This window comes from Somniosus microcephalus, chromosome 7, assembly GCF_052327205.1.
Source record: "Somniosus microcephalus isolate GS21.2 chromosome 7, FLI_Smic_1.0, whole genome shotgun sequence".
Classification (NCBI taxonomy): domain Eukaryota; kingdom Metazoa; phylum Chordata; class Chondrichthyes; order Squaliformes; family Somniosidae; genus Somniosus; species Somniosus microcephalus.
The window spans coordinates 27,471,140-27,485,906 of NC_140993.1; the positions used below are offsets into that span (position 1 = coordinate 27,471,140).

Sequence of the window (14,767 nt, forward strand, 5' to 3'; positions counted from 1 at the left end):
GCTCGAGGGGCCGAATGGCCGACTCCTGCTCCTATTTCTTATGTTCTAGGCCATTTGGCCCAACAAGTCCATTTTAATGTTTATCCTCCACACGAGCAGTGGCCCTAATCCCATGTGTCTGCCCTGTTCCCATATCCCTCTTTCCATCAACCACCTAGCTAATCTGTTCTTAAATGTTGACATGATCTCATCCAAAACTCTGCTGCCCATATCCTAACTCGCACTAAGTCCCGCTTACCCATCACCCTTGTGGTCGCTGACCTACATTGCCCCCCGGTCAGGGAACGCCCTGATTTTATTATTCTCAACCTAGAGTTTAAACCCCTCGATGGCCTCGCCCCTCCCTATCTCGGTAACCTTCTCCATCCCTACAACCCTCCAGGTTCTCCACGCTCCTCCAAATCTGGCCTCTTGCCATACCTGATTTACTTCACTCTGCCATTGGCGGCCGTGCCTTCTGTCGCCTAGGCCCTAAGCTCTGGAATTCCCTGCCTCAACCTCTCCGCCTCTCTACCTCTCTCTCCTCCTTTAAGACGCTCCTTAAAACCTACCTCTTTGACCAAGCTTTTGGCCGCTGGTCCCAATACCTCTTTATGTGGCTCGGTGTCAAAATTTTGTCTGATAACGTTCCCGTGAAGTGCCCTGGGACATTTTACTACATTAGAGGCGCTATAACAGACGCATGGGAACATCACCACCTCCAACTTCCCCTCCAAGTCACACATCATCCTGACTTAGAAGTATATCGCCGATCCTTCATCGTCGCTGGGTCAAAATCCTGGAACTCCCTCCCTAACAGCACTGTGGGAGTACCTTCACCGCACGAACTGTAGTGGTTCAAGATGGCGGCTCACCACCACCTTCTCAAGGGCAATTAGGGATGGGCAATAAATGCTGGCCTTGCCCGCGACGCCCACATCTCATAAAAACAAATTTAAAAATATATAATTGGAACCTGTTGTTGTGCCTTTCATAGCCTCGCAAATCTGCTCCTTTCCTCTGTCCTAAGTCTCTTACATTTACATCTGAGTCCTCTCATGCTAGACCCTTCATCCATTGCAAACATTCTGTTTCCATCTATCCTGACCCAACCATAACTTCAAACACCTCTATCAAAACAACCCGGGTGTCATAATTTTATGATGTATGTTATTTTGCTCTGCTTTGGTTTCACACTCAGCTGCTGAGAGGCAAACTGTCAGTGCCATGATTGTCTGGCTTCTTTCCTATCTGATACTCCCAGCCCCGCAGGGAGACACTAGCGTCAATGCCTAGGATCTCCCACTCGGTGTGTTTCAGATCAGAAGCTGAATGGAGTGAGGGATCATAGAAACATAGAAGATAGGATCAAACCTGCGATATCCCATTCCACCAGACTGAGCCTTTAGTCATCCAGTATTCATCACTACTTCACTGATCTGGAGGCAAGATTTCCACTAATTATAGCAAAGTCGTTAACCGCTGCTCCCCTCCACCCCTCACATAGAAACATAGAAACATAGAAGATAGGAGCAGGAGTAGGCCATTCGGCCCCTCGAGCCTGCTCTGCCATTCAATGCGATCATGGCTGATCATCCAAATTCAGTACCCTGTGATGTGCCTCAATAATCCCGAGACTCGATGTTAGCGAAACAAAACAAGGCTTTTATTAACTTAGAAGATAACACGCAGTGGAGAGAGGTATCTTCCCTGGAGCTCTGCAGTACTGGCTGTGAGGCCAGACTGAGCTGGCTTACATAGAGGCCAGGTATGGGCGGAGCCCTACACACAACACATTCCATACATTCCAATACACAATACAATGGTGAGGAGAAACCTGAAACCAACCACAGTCACAGGCAATACAATGGTAAGGGGGAACCTGAAACCAACCACAGTCACAGGCAGTGATGAATGGAATATTTCATCACATTCACCCCTTCTATAGATTTAGTCTGTTCGGGGGTTTGGTAGTCCTCTGCGACCGACGTGGCTGTTGGGGTGTCGGCTGGGTGTCCCCGGTGGCCTCCTGGGTCTCTGCCGGGGGTGCCGCCAGGGTTGTTGAAGGGGTAGTTGGTGGGGGTGCCGTTGGTCAATATTCTTCCGGGGGTGATGAAAGAGTAGTGGGTGGGTAAGAGTTGCTGTGGTCGTTGTTGCTGCTATTGCCGTGGTTGTTGTCGTTACCGGCTGGGGCGACGTCTTTTATTGACACGGTGTCCTCCCTTCCGTCGGCGTGCCGGACATACGCGTATTGGGGGTTGGCGTGGAGTAGGTGCACTGGCTCCACGAGAGGGTCCGTCTTATGGCCCCTCACATGCCTTCGCACGAATACCGGACCCGGGGTGGAGAGCCATGACGGCATGGATACGCCTGAGGTGGATTTCCGGGGGAAGCTAAACATTCGTTCATGAGGCGTGGCATTAGTGGCAGTACACAATAGCGACCATATCGAATGGAGCACATCTGAGAGGACTTCCTGCCAGCGGGAGATAGGGAGGCCCTTGGTCCTTAGAGCTAGAGTGACTGCTTTCCATACTGTCCCGTTCTCTCGCTCCACTTGACCGTTACCCCGGGGGTTGTAGCTGGTGGTACGGCTCGTGGCGATACCCCTGGACAGCATGTACTGGCGTAGCTCTTCACTCATGAAGGACGCCCCCCTATCCGTGTGGATGTAGCTCGGCATACCGAACAGGCAGAACAGGCTGTTGAGGCATTTAATGACCGTGGCGCTGGTCATGTCTGGGCAGGGGAAGGCGAATGGGAACCGGGAGTATTCGTCCACAATGTTCAGGAAGTAAACATTGCGGTCGACGGACGGGAGGGGGCCCTTGAAATCTAAGCTGAGCCGCTCAAAGGGCCGTGTAGCTTTGATTAAGTGGGCTCTATCAGGGTGGTAGAACCGAGGCTTGCACTCAGCGCAAGTGCGGCAGTTCCTGGTCAGAGACCGAACTTCCTCAATCGAGTAGGGTAAGTTGCGGGACTTTATGAAGTGGAACAGCCGCGTGATCCCTGGGTGGCAGAGGTCGTTGTGGAGGGTCTGTAGCCGATCCCCGGTGGCGCTGGCACACATCCCTCGTGAGAGGGCATCTGGGGATTCGTTAAGGGCCCCTGGCCGGTAAATGATGTCATACTCGAAGGTGGAGAGCTCGATCCGCCACCTAAGAATCTTATCATTTTTGATCTTCCCCCTCTGTTTATTATTGAACATAAACGCTACCGACCGCTGGTCGGTAAGTAGGGTGAAGCGTTTGCCGGCTAGGTAGTGGCGCCAGTGGCGCACTGCCTCCACGATGGCTTGGGCCTCCTTTTCCACGGAGGAGTGTCTGATCTCGGGCCCTTGGAGGGTCCTCGAGAAGAAAGCTACGGGCCGCCCCGCCTGGTTGAGGGTGGCCGCCAAGGCAAAGTCAGACGCATCACTTTCCACTTGAATTGGAGTGTTCTCGTCCACTGCCTGTAGCGTGGCCCGCTCAATATCCTGCTTAATGCTTTTGAAGGCGGCGTGGGCCTCAGCAGAGAGCGGGAAAGAGGATGCTTTCAAGAGGGGGCGGGCTTTGTCGGAGTAGTTGGGGACCCATTGGGAATAATAAGAAAATAACCCCAGGCACCTTTTCAGGGCTTTGGGAGTGTTGGGCAGGGGCAGCTCCCGTAGGGGGCGCAATCGGTCGGGGTCTGGTCCGATTTCCCCATTCTCCACCACGCTGCCTAGTATGCAGAGGCGCGTGGTGTTGAAAACGCACTTGTCCTCGTTGTAGGTGAGGTTGAGTTTTTGTGCGGTTTTCAGGAACCTCTCGAGGTTCGAGTCGTGATCCTGCTGGTTGTGACCGCAGATGCTGACGTTGTCGAGGTAGGGGAAGGTTGCCTGCAAGTGGTGGTCATCGACCATGCGATCCATCTCCCTCTGGAAGACCGAGACCCCATTCGTCACCCCAAAGGGGACTCTGAGGAATTGGTAGAGGCGTCCGTTCGCCTCGAAGGCGGTGTACGGGCGGTCCTCTGGTCTGATAGGGAGCTGGTGGTACGCTGACTTGAGGTCGATGGTGGAGAACACCCGGTATTGGGCGATTTGGTTCACCATTTCTGATATGCGGGGTAGCGGGTAGGCGTCTAGTTGGGTGTACCTGTTGATCGTTTGGCTATAGTCGATCACCATCCGTTTCTTCTCGCTACCCCTTACCACCACCACTTGGGCGCGCCACGGGCTATTGCTGCATTCAATAATGCGCTCTTTCAGGAGCCTGTCTACCTCGGTTGCGATAAACCGCCTGTCCTCCCAGCTGTACCTCCTGCTTTTGGTCGCTTTTGGCCGGCAGTTCGGGGTAAGGTTCGCGAATAGCGAAGGCGGCTTTACCTTCAGGGTAGCCAGGCCGCACACTGTGAGGGGCGGCTGGGACCCACCGTACTTGAGCGTGATGCTTTGGTGGTTGCACTGGAAATCCAGGCCCAAGATCACACCCGTGCATAGATTCTTCATGATTAATACTTTAAAATTATCGTATACAGTCCCGTTAACGGACAATTGTACCGTGCAGTAACCCAGAATGGTCGATGTCTGGGTTTTATCAGCCATAGAGATGGTACCCCGAGTAGGGACCACCTTTAGGGAAGAGTTGTCGTGCCAGTTCCGGGTGGATAAAACTCTCCGTGCTTCCACTGTCAATTAAACATTTAACCCCGCACCCGTTTACCTCGATGTCCACCATTGATTTGGATAGCGGGTGGGGCCTGGTCTGGTCCACTGTGACCGATGCCACTGTAGGGCCCTGATCGAGACAAGATGGCGTCTGCGCTGTCTGCTCACAAGATGGCGGACCCCACGAGGTCGGGCAAGATGGCGTCTATGGTAAACCACTGTTTGTATACTGTTTGCATTCCATTGTGTACATGCCTGGACATGCCTCGGCTGACTCCTCCCACAAGTCCTAGTATAAAGGTGGCTGCTCCCCAGCCCTTTGTATTTCTGGACCGGTCGACCACTCGAGGCAGACCTCCATTCTTTTGTTAATAAAAGCCTTTAGTTACTCTTCTAACTCTCAGTCTTTTATGAGTAATTGATAGCGCATCAGCGTCCAAGATGGCCGCTCCCACGGCGCACACGCGGCGGTGGCGGGTTTTGGTTTTCCACCGGGGTTCCCTCTGCACACCTTCCCAAAGTGCCCCTTCTTACCGCACTTAAAGCAGGTGGTGCCTTTCGCCGGGCACAGGCTTCTGGTGTGCTTTGGCTGCCCGCAGAAGTAGCAGTTGGGTCCCCGACGCGTCGCGGCTGTCGTAGGGCTTCTGGGGGGAGAGCGGGGCCCCGACGGTGTCGGGCTGCCGGGCGGGGAAGATGCCTTCCAAGATGGCGGCACCCTTGGTGCACACGTGGCGGCGTGGACGGCGCGGGCTGAAGAGTAGGCGTCCGAGTTTCTCTGGGCCACATCCAGGGATCGCGCGGTGTCCGCAGCCTGTTTCAGGTCCAATCCCGTTTTTTCCAGCAGTCTTTGCCGGATGTAAGTGGAGCTGAGGCCTGTGATAAAGGCATCGCGAACAAGCTCGTCGGTGTACACTGCGGCTTTTACATCTCGGCACTTGCAGTCTTTGCCAAGCATTTTCAGGGTGCCTAGGAACTCCTCCACCGATTCCCCAGGTCGCTGTGCGCGAGTGGCGAGCAGATGCCTAGCATACACCTCATTCGTAGGCTGCTGGTAATGCGCCTTTAAGATGTCGCAGGCGGCCAGGTACGTGTCGGCGTCTTGGATGAGGGGGTAAACCCGGTGGCTTACCCAATTCCGCAGAATTCCGAGTTTCATACTCGCAGCGTCCGTAGCGTCTTTGACGGCTGCGGAATTGTCCAGGAAGAATTCCATACACATAAACCAGTGTCCGAAGCGTGCTGATGCGTCCGGAGCATGCTGATCCAAATCCAAACGTTCGGGTTTCAGGAGTTGATCCATTGTGTTGAAAAATAAGTTAATAAAATTGATGTGCCTCAATAATCCCGAGACTCGATGTTAGCGAAACAAAACAAGGCTTTTATTAACTTAGAAGATAACACGCAGTGGAGAGAGGTATCTTCCCTGGAGCTCTGCAGTACTGGCTGTGAGGCCAGACTGAGCTGGCTTACATAGAGGCCAGGTATGGGCGGAGCCCTACACACAACACATTCCATACATTCCAATACACAATACAATGGTGAGGAGAAACCTGAAACCAACCACAGTCACAGGCAATACAATGGTAAGGGGGAACCTGAAACCAACCACAGTCACAGGCAGTGATGAATGGAATATTTCATCACACCCTGTCCCTGCCTTCTCCCCATATCCCTTGATCCCTTTAGCCTTAAGAAATATATACAACTCCTTCTTGAATATATTTAATGAATTGGCCTCTACTGCCTTCTGTGGTAGAGAATTCCAGAGGTTCACCACTCTCTGGGTGAAGAAATTCCTCCTCATCTCAGTCCTAAATGGCTTACCCCTTTTCCTTAGACTGTGGCCCCTAGTTCTGGACTCCCCCGCCATCGGGAACATCCTTCCTGCATCTAGTCTGTCCAGTCCTGTCAGAATTTTATAAGTTTCAATGAGATCCCCTCTCATTCTTCTAAACTCCAGCGAGTATAAGCCCAATCGACCCTTCCCGATTGGCTGTGTTCTGATTAAAGGGGTGCAAAAGAATCTCCCTTTGGTACTTCTATTTTCGTATGGCACGAAAAGCTTATTGTGGGATGTCTAGTTTGGCTGTCCATCCGATGGCCTCCTGAGATGCCGAGTGGAGAAATGAGATGCCTCCCGCAACAGATCTCAGTGGGCAGGTTGATGCGATGTGTTCCATGGTCTGGGACTCGTGGCCACAGTTGCACTTTGGATCGTCCCTCATCTTCCAGTTGTGGAGCTGGTGGGTGCATTGTGTGATGAAATATGTCATTCATCAGACTCTGTATTTAACTACACAAATTGTATTGCCTGCTCCGGTGTTTTACCTTGTATTGTATATAGTGCACCGCCCCCTTTCTGTCCATTGGATGTGTCGGCTCCGCCCATACCTGGCCCTACTTAAGACAAGCCCAGGCTTGTCTTGCAGCAGAACAGCAGAATGCTAGGTGAAGCTAGGTGAAGACACAGGCATCTTTCTTTGCTAATAAAAGCCTTGTTTTATTCAGTTAACTTTGACCCTTGAAGTTATTGAGGCGCATCAATTTTATTAGCAAACTTTTAACGATGGATCAACTTTTGAAACCGGAACGCTTGGATTTGGACCCGCATGCTTCGGATGCATCGGCACGGTTTGGACACTGGTTCCAGTGCTTGGAATTTTTTATGGCCAACTCCGAAGCCGTCACAGCCTCTAAAGCCACCGGAGATGTGAAACTCGGGATCCTGCAGAATCGGGTAAGCCACCGGGTTTTTCCACTCATCCAAGACGCCGCCACCTACCTGGATGCCTGCAACATTCTAAAGGCCCACTATCAGCGGCCTACCAACGAGGTGTACGCCAGGCACCTGCTTGCTACCTGCACACAGTGACCCGGAGAGTCGCTAGAGGACTTTCTAGTCACCCTAAAAGTGCTTGGCAAAGACTGCAAATGCAAAGACGTGAAAGCCACGGTATACACAGACGAGCTTATTCGGGATGCCTTTATCGCAGGCCTTAGCTCTAATTACATCCGGCAGAGACTGCTAGAGAAAACAGGCCTAGATCTGACACAGGCTGTGGACACAGCGCGATCGCTGGATGTGGCTCAGAAGAACTCTGACTCCTACTCGTCAGGCCGCGCGGCCCACGCCACCTCTGCTTCCCCGCCCGGTAGCCCAACATCATCGGGGCCCTGCTCTCCCCCCAGAAGCCCTACGACCGCCGCGACGCATCGGGGCCCCAAATGCTACTTCTGCGGGCAGCCGAAGCACACCAGGAACCTGTGCCCGGCGAAAGGCACCACCTGCTGTAAGTGCGGTAAGAAGGGGCACTTTGGGAAGGTGTGCAGAGGGAACCCCGCAGGCAAAACCGCCACCGCCGCGTGCGCGCCGTGGGAGCGACCATCTTGGACGCCATCTTGTCCGACCTCGTGGGGTCCGCCATCTCGCGAGCAGACATCGTGCACGCCATCTTACCCGGCCTCGTGTGGCCCACCATCTTGTCCCGATCAGGGCCCTACAGTGGCGTCGATCACAGTGGACCAGTCCAGACCGCACCCACTATCCAAATTGATGGTGGACATCGAGGTAAACGGGTGCAAGGTTAAATGTTTAATTGACAGCGGGAGCACGGAGAGCTTCATTCACCCTGATCTGGTACAACGACTCTCTCTAACTATAGTCCCTACTCAGGGCACGATCTCTATGGCCGACAAAACCCAGATATCGACTATTGCGGGTTACTGCGCGGTACGCTTGTCCGTTAAAGGCACTGTATATAATAATTTTAAACTGTTAATTATGAAGGATTTATGTGTGAGCGTGATCTTGGGCCTGGATTTTCAGTGCCACCACCAAAGCATCACGCTCAATTTCGGTGGGACCCAGCCGCCCCTCACAGTGTGCGGTCTGGCTACCCTGAAGGTAAAGCCACCTTCGCTATTCGCGAACCTTACCCCTAACTGCCGGCCAATAGCGACCAAAAGCAGGAGGTACAGCTGGGAGGACAGGCGGTTTATCGTGACCGAGGTAGACAGGCTCCTGAGGGAGCGCATTATTGAACGCAGCAACAGCCCGTGGCGCGCCCAAGTTCTGGTGGTGAGGGGTAGCGAGAAGAAGCGGATGGTGATTGACTATAGTCAAACAGTCAACATCTATACCCAACTAGACGCCTACCCGCTACCCCGCATATCCGAGATGGTGAACTAAATCGCCCAATACCGGGTGTTCTCCACCATTGACCTCAAGTCAGCGTACCACCAGCTCCCTATCAGACCAGAGGACCGTTCGTACACCGCCTTCGAGGCAAACGGACGCCTCTACCAGTTCCTCAGAGTCCCCTTTGGGGTGACGAATGGGGTCTCGGTCTTTCAGAGGGAGATGGACCGCATGGCCGATGACCACCACTTGCAGGCAACCTTCCCCTATCTCGACAATGTCACCATCTGCGGCCACAACCAACAGGACCACGACTCAAACCTCGCGAGGTTTCTGAAAACCGCACAAAAACTCAACCTCACCTACAACGAGGACAAGTGCGTTTTCAACACCACGCGCCTCTGCATACTAGGCAGCGTGGTGGAGAATGGGGAAATCGGACCAGACCCCGACCGATTGCGCCCCCTACGGGAGCTGCCCCTGCCCAACACTCCCAAAGCCCTGAAAAGGTGCCTGGGGTTATTCTCGTATTATGCCCAATGGGTCCCCAACTACTCCGATAAAGCCCGCCCCCTCTTGAAAGCATCCTCTTTCCCGCTCTCTGCTGAGGCCCATGCTGCCTTCAAAAGCATTAAGCAGGATATTGAGCGGGCCACGCTACAGGCAGTGGATGAGAACACTCCCTTTCAAGTGGAAAGTGATGCGAGGACCCTCCAGGGGCCCGAGATCAGACATTCCTCCGTGGAAAAGGAGGCCCAAGCCATCGTGGAGGCAGTGCGCCACTGGCGGCACTACCTAGCCGGCAAACGCTTCACCCTACTTACCGACCAGCGGTCGGTAGCGTTTATGTTCAATAATAAACAGAGGGGGAAGATTAAAAATGATAAGATTCTTAGGTGGCGGATTGAGCTCTCCACCTTCGAGTACGACATCATATACCGGCCGGGGGCCCTTAACGAATCCCCCGACGCCCTCTCACGAGGGATGTGTGCCAACGCCACCGGGGATCGGCTACAGACCCTCCACAACGACCTCTGCCACCCAGGGGTCACACTGCTGTTCCACTTCATAAAGTCCCGCAACTCACCCTACTCGATTGAGGAAGTTCGGTCCCTGACCAGGAACTGCCGCACTTGCGCTGAGTGCAAGCCTCGGTTCTACCACCCTGATAGAGTCCACCTAATCAAAGCTACATGGCCCTTTGAGCGGCTTAGCTTAGATTTCAAGGGCCCCCTCCCGTCCGTCGACCGCAATGTTTACTTCCTGAACATTGTGGACAAATACTCCCGTTTCCCATTCGCCTTCCCCTGCCCAGACATGACCAGCGCCACGGTCATTAAATGCCTCAACAGCCTGTCCTGCCTGTTCGGTATGCCAAGCTATATCCACACGGATAGGGGGGCGTCCTTCATGAGTGAAGAGCTACGCCAGTACATGCTGTCCAAGGGGATTGCCACGAGCCGTACCACCAGCTACAACCCCCGGGGCAACGGTCAGGTGGAGCGAGAGAACGGGACAGTATGGGGGGCAGTCACCCTAACTCTAAGGACCAAGGGCCCCCCTATCTCCCGCTGGCAGGAAGTCCTCCCAGATGTGCTCCACTCAATACGGTCACTATTGTGTACCGCCACTAATGCCACGCCTCATGAACTAATGTTTGTGTTTCCCCGGAAATCCACCTCAGGCGTATCCATACCGTCATGGCTCTCCACCCCAGGTCCGGTACTTTTGCGGAAGCATGTGAGGGGCCACAAGACGGACCCTCTCGTGGAGCCAGTGCACCTGCTCCACGCCAACCCACAATATGCGTATGTCCGGCACGCCGACGGACGGGAGGACACTGTGTCCATAAAAGACCTCGCCCCAGCCGGTAACAACAGCAACAACGACAACGACTACAACAACAACAGCAACAACGACAACAACCACAACAACTATTACCCACCCACTCCACCCACTATTCTTTCATCACCCCCGGAAGAACACCAGCCAACGGCACCCCCACCACCTACTCCTTCAACAACCCCGGTGGCGCCCCCGGCAGAGACCCAGGAGGTCACCCGGGACACCCAGCCGGCACCCGCGGCACCGCAACCGTTACGTCGGTCACAGAGGACTATCACACCCCCGGACAGACTAAATCTGTAGAAAGGGTGAATGTGATGAAATATGTCATTCATCAGACTCTGTATTTAACTATACATATTGTATTGCCTGCTCCGGTGTTTTACCTTGTATTGTATATAGTGCACCGCCCCCTTTCTGTCCATTGGATGTGTCGGCTCCGCCCATACCTGGCCCTACTTAAGACAAGCCCAGGCTTGTCTTGCAGCAGAACAGCAGAATGCTAGGTGAAGCTAGGTGAAGACACAGGCATCTTTCTTTGCTAATAAAAGCCTTGTTTTATTCAGTTAACTTTGAGCCTTCAAGTTATTGAGGCGCATCACATTGTCCGTGCCCTGTGCGGATTGGGTTGATGATCGTCCACACTGTATTCGAGGGAGGTCGAAGTCAGGGACCTCTGCTGTTGGGTCAGCGATGAGGTGTTGGTTCTTTTTGTTGCATGTGTCCCACGATTCTGTCCAGCTGCGTGAATATTGGCTGCTGTTTCCCAGAATGGCCGGCACGATTATAAGCGCTTTCGAGGTGGGTTTTTCCAAGTCTTTGTGAATGGGAAGGTCGGTGTTGCTCATGGATTTTTCCATCTCTGAGCATGGTGGCATCGCGGGGAATGGCAGGCAGGGCGATGTGGGACAGCACCAGCAGCCACTCAGTTGGAGTGGACTTGAGCATCCCTGACTCCACCCTCATGGCGGTGTTTAACTGCATGTCCACGATCTTTGTGTGGCGGCTGCAGGACCATGAGGCAGAGCAGTATTCTGCAGCAGAGTAGACGAGGGCCACTGTTGCAGTGCGACGTGTTCTGGCTGTGCTTCCCCTGTGACGCTCCTGCGAGTTTCCAGACCAGGTTCACCCTGGTTTTACTTTTTGACTGGTGTTGGTGAGACGAGGCCAATAGGTTGAGAGTCCTGCTCAGGGTGACGCCCAGATATTTTGGGTGGGGTTCATGGGTAAGTCTCCTTCCACAGAAGGAAACGTTAAGTTTTTTCCCGCCGCCGTTGTTGTTCAGATGGAACGCCGACACAATCTTCTCTGGATTGGGGTGGAGGTGCCAGGTCCGGAAGTAGCGTTCCAGTAGGTCCCGGTCACTTGTGAGCATCCTACTTGCTTCCTCGAGTGTTGATGCCTGCATCAGCAATGCTGTGTCATCGGCATAGGCGAACCACCGGGATTTGGTGCAGGGCATGTCCGCCGTGTACATGTTGGAAAAGGCTTGGTGGGGGAGGGAGAGTTACAACGGGCAGAGCATCTGGCATTTTTATGATTCTGTCGTACATAAGTGATGTGATAGAGTGTTTTGACATGCCTTACATTGTGTGTTTGGAGGCAAAGCATAGCTTGCCACTTACACCTGAAGGTGCTGTCTGTTTAAGGCCGATAATGGTAACAGATGAAGTCAGCGTAGTTGCATTCATTTATTTGTCTATCTATTAATTTCTTTATTGAACTAGTGAGAGCAGTGGTGAGTCGCTGCCAGCTTGTTTTTAAGACATCTTTAGTGTGCACGGGCTTCCACTGAGCCTCTAGGCCTGATTTTAACCAGGAGTGGAAATTGGAAGGGCAGGGCGGGGGGGCGGGGGTGCGTAATATGGGCGCCAACCCACCCCCTCCCCCCCCAACCTTGGCAGAGTCAAACCCGGGTGATTTTAACTTCAAGGCCTCATCTGCCTGTTGACTGCCCGGAATGGGTGGAAAGTCCCACTGGTCGGCGGGCGTGAGCAGAATGTAACTCGTGGCAAGTGGGTTTCAGGAGTGAGGTGGTCTCCGCGTTCGGGAAGGTGGGAGCCCAAGGAAGGGGAACCATATATCCTCCTTGTGGGGGCCTGGATGAAAGTTTTATAAAAAAGTTAAAAACTTACCTGTTTGGACTTCTTCAGACTTTGGCTCCCCTTCCCACTATTGTCCCGCAGCGGGAGAGTTCTGACCCTGGATCCCCTTCCCACTATTGTCCCGCAGCGGGAGAGTTCTGACCCTGGATCCCCTTCCCACTATCGCCCCCCAGCGGGAGAGTTCTGACCCGGGATCCCTTCCCACTATCGCCCCCCAGCCGGAGAGTTCTGACCCGGGATCCCTTCCCACTATCGTCCCCCAGCGGGAGAGCTCTGACCCTGGATCCCCTTCCCACTATCGTCCCCCAGCGGAAGAGTTCTGACCCTGGATCCCCTTCCCACTATCGTCCCCCAGTGGGAGAGTTCTGACCCTGGACCCCTTCCCACTATCGTCCCCCAACGGGAGAGTTCTGACCCTGGATCCCTTCCCACTATCGTCCCCCAGCGGGAGAGTTCTGACCCGGGATCCCCTTCCAACTATCGTCCCCCAGCGGGAGAGTTCTGACCCAGGATCCCCTTCCCACTATCGTCCCCCAGCGGGAGAGTTCTGACCCTGGATCCCCTTCCCACTATCGTCCCCCAGCGGGAGAGTTCTGACCCTGGATCCCCTTCCCACTATCGTCCCCCAGTGGGAGAGTTCTGACCCTGGATCCCCTTCCCACTATCGTCCCCCAGCGGGAGAGTTCTGACCCGGGATCCCTTCCCACTATCGTCCCCCAGTGGGAGAGTTCTGACCCTGGATCCCTTCCCACTATCGTCCCCCACGGGAGAGTTCTGACCCGGGATTCCTTCCCACTATCGTCCCCCAGCGGGAGAGTTCTGACCCGGGATCCCTTCCCACTATCGTCCCCCAGCGGGAGAGTTCTGACCCTGGATCCCCTTCCCACTACCGTCCCCCAGCGGGAGAGTTCTGACCCTGAACCCCCTTCCCATATCGTCCCCCAGCGGGAGAGTTCTGACCCTGGATCCCCTTCCCACTATCGTCCCCCAGCGGGAGAGTTCTGACCCTGGATCCCCTTCCCACTATCGTCCCCCAGCGGGAGAGTTCTGACCCTGGATCCCCTTCCCACTATCGTTCCCCAGTGGGAGAGTTCTGACCCTGGATCCCCTTCCCACTATTGTCCTCCAGCGGGAGAGTTCTGACCCTGGATCCCTTCACACCATCGTCCTCCAGCGGGAGAGTTCTGACCCTGGATCCCCTTCCCTCTATCGTGGGGAAGACACAACACCTTCCCCGCTCAGGCCTCCAGTTAAAATTACAGTCGGGCTTGAATGATGCCATCAGACTCTGGTCTGCCTGGTCTAAGGAGGGACCCCACTGGCTTCAGATGGATGTCCTTGGGCCTGCTGAGAAGCGCAGGTTAAAATAGGAGCCAGCGGGAACGGTGCAGGATGTTAACGGGTAAGTCTGCCCGTTGATTGTAACTGCCCGGTTTCCTGATAGGATTAAAATCGCCCCTTGTACAGGAAACTCTTTGGTATCCGGCACCGACGGGACCGCAATGGTGCCGGTTGATTAAAAATTCCGGTTGACAGAGAGGGTTATCAACCGAGGCTATTTTTAACAAACAAAGAGTCAGACTCCTGTTATTGAGGTGTTCGGACTTCTGACAGCGCCAAGAAGCCGAGTAGTGGCGGTTTGGAGAACTGCCCCCACTGACTAACTCGGCCACTGCGGAAGACTTGGACTCGGCAACATTTCTGGTTATTGAGGTGTTTTCAGAGTATGAATTTTGCCGGTTAATAGAGAATTCTGGATATTAAGGTGCCGTTTAAACGAGAGTTTCCTGTACCTTGATGCTGAGTATATTGAGCAGACCATTCAGACCAAAGGAAATCAATAAGTGCTACAATGGGTGCCGTGATTGACAGGTTCAGGACAGAGATCAATCAAACAAAGCAATCTAGTGGGCTAAAGTCTCAGCCGGTCTGGAGGGATAGAGCTATTAACTTGTAGGTGAAAGATCGTTAAAGGTAATTAACGGGACGCCGTATTTTAAAATGGAGAGTTATCCATTAAAAAAAGGGCCTGCTCCCAACTCTTGGCTTCTTGCCATCGCAAGATGTATG

General features: G+C 53.8%; 1 protein-coding gene across 5 annotated transcripts in view; it reads left to right on the forward strand.

Annotated features, from left to right (window-relative positions):
• The window catches only part of spire1b (spire-type actin nucleation factor 1b), a 358,259-nt gene that overhangs the window by 212,704 nt on the left and 130,788 nt on the right, over positions 1-14,767 (forward strand). The window lies entirely within an intron of this gene.